The following is a 1,817-nucleotide window of genomic DNA, read 5'->3' on the forward strand; positions in this document are numbered from 1 at the left end:
ATTTGCGAAAATATTTCACACCAATACTTTCTTTTCTTTGTATTACAACTTAGTTATGTCCTTTGTCATTGGTATGTTTTCGCGATTTTGGTTGGCAAGCCTGTTCACTTCTCACGTCTCACGCCTCACGTCTGGCGCCTCACGCCAGCTTCCCGTCTGCCTCCCGTGGCGCTATCTCACAGGGCTGAGCATTTAAAGTTAAAGTTCAATTCAAATTTCAATTTAGCTCAGCCAATAAGAGACAGTCATGGATCCTAAATCCGGCCGATTTTTCAAGAAAACGTCCGGCGAAATCCTTTAGTTTACATAATATTGAGAAACGGTGGGGATAATGAAATCTTCGGACCAAGAATCACCTACAGTCGGAGTTTTTGGCGGCGCTCTCAGTGGCGCTTCAGCTGACTATTTTGGTGCACTATGAGGCCTCAAAAACGTCGTCCCCTCCCGTTTGGGAGTACGAAACAAACAACGAGAGAGGAACCATCCACCTGGTTTGCCGGTTAGCGGCCGGCTCCGATGATGTGAGAAACCATTACGACAGTGCGGTACTGCGTGATGCACCAGGTAAGATACTTCAAGGATTGCCTAAGCATTGCCCGCCTAAAAACACCGCCAATTTCTTACCAACAACAAGTTTGCAATGCAAACCTTCGAAGCGACTTGGAAGCTCGCTGCTGCTCTTCTACAAGTGCGTAGTCGGCAAGTGGTGACCCTCCTCTTTAATCTGGTGCTTCGGCTCCACGGTCGGAAAAGTTCAGCCCACTTTGCATAACACCGGTGCTGAGCCTAAGTACAAGCCGTGGAAGTGCGAGGCGCTGGCAACGCCAACCTTTGAGGACTGGAAGGACGCAGTCCTCAGCTCACTTCGACTGGTGAGCAGGTTGGCCGGTGGGCGCACCCTTGGAACGGCCGTCTCCCGCATAATGCGATGAGCAGTTGTCAGACGGGGCGCAAGACAATACCGTGCCCCGCGCCCCGCAGGCCCCCAGCGGGGTCCAGAAAGGACTCTTTAAGCTGAGGTCTGCCCCCAGATTGGGGGCACTACCCTGCCGGAGATCCCCCAACATCCGGGATCGACAAGGACGCCCACCAGGGTCAACACCATCCAAGAACGTCTAGAACATCGAGACCTTCTCCAAGTCAACCCTCCATCTCTGATCTTAGCCGTCGGCATCACCACGACCCGCTTCGCTGGCAGATATCTCTCAGGTCGTCTGCAAAACATCAGGCGCCACTACGAAAAAGAACATGGGGGCTGTGTCTCCCATGCTGCGACACCGCGAAACGACCGACGGGGAGAAAAAGGCACTCGGCTATACCCTTAAGTCCGATTTCAAAGATATCCACCCCAACGTCGCAGTTGAAGTCAACGCAGAGGGCTTTATCGTCAGATCAGATAACGAGCTCCAGCTAAAAATTATCAGAGTAGCCAACGCTGCCCAGATTAACTCGTCCAAGCCCTCGTAACTCACGCCAGAGCGCCAGCTCAACTGCAGCGACCCCCGGTAGCGTGAGCGCCCGCTCGGCCGCCTTGTTGGCTCGAGCTGCATTCCGAAGACTTGCCCCCCCCCCCCTAGTACTCCCTGCTCCGAGGGACTACATGCGCTCACATCCCAGCTTTAGCTTATACACCTCCCCCCTAAGAGTGGACGCACCGGAGTTAAGACCTAACTTTAACGTAGGAGTACGTGCAGCAGCCCGTAGTGGCTGAGCGTTTGTCAGTGTGCTAAAGTTCTCAGAGGTAACGTTTTAAAGAACGCAGTAAAGTATACATAGAAGGACAGCGAAGCGTGATTGAAGAAAGGGGGGCGGGGGAG

At 53.1% G+C, this 1,817-nt stretch overlaps 1 protein-coding gene across 1 annotated transcript in view; it reads right to left on the reverse strand.

Moving 5' to 3' along the window:
• LOC113214914 (uncharacterized) overlaps window positions 1-1,817 on the reverse strand; it is a 78,657-nt gene that overhangs the window by 3,506 nt on the left and 73,334 nt on the right. The window lies entirely within an intron of this gene.

This window comes from Frankliniella occidentalis, unplaced genomic scaffold, assembly GCF_000697945.3.
Source record: "Frankliniella occidentalis isolate FOCC.00 unplaced genomic scaffold, Focc_3.1 Scaffold203, whole genome shotgun sequence".
In the NCBI taxonomy this organism is placed as follows: Eukaryota; Metazoa; Arthropoda; class Insecta; order Thysanoptera; family Thripidae; genus Frankliniella; species Frankliniella occidentalis.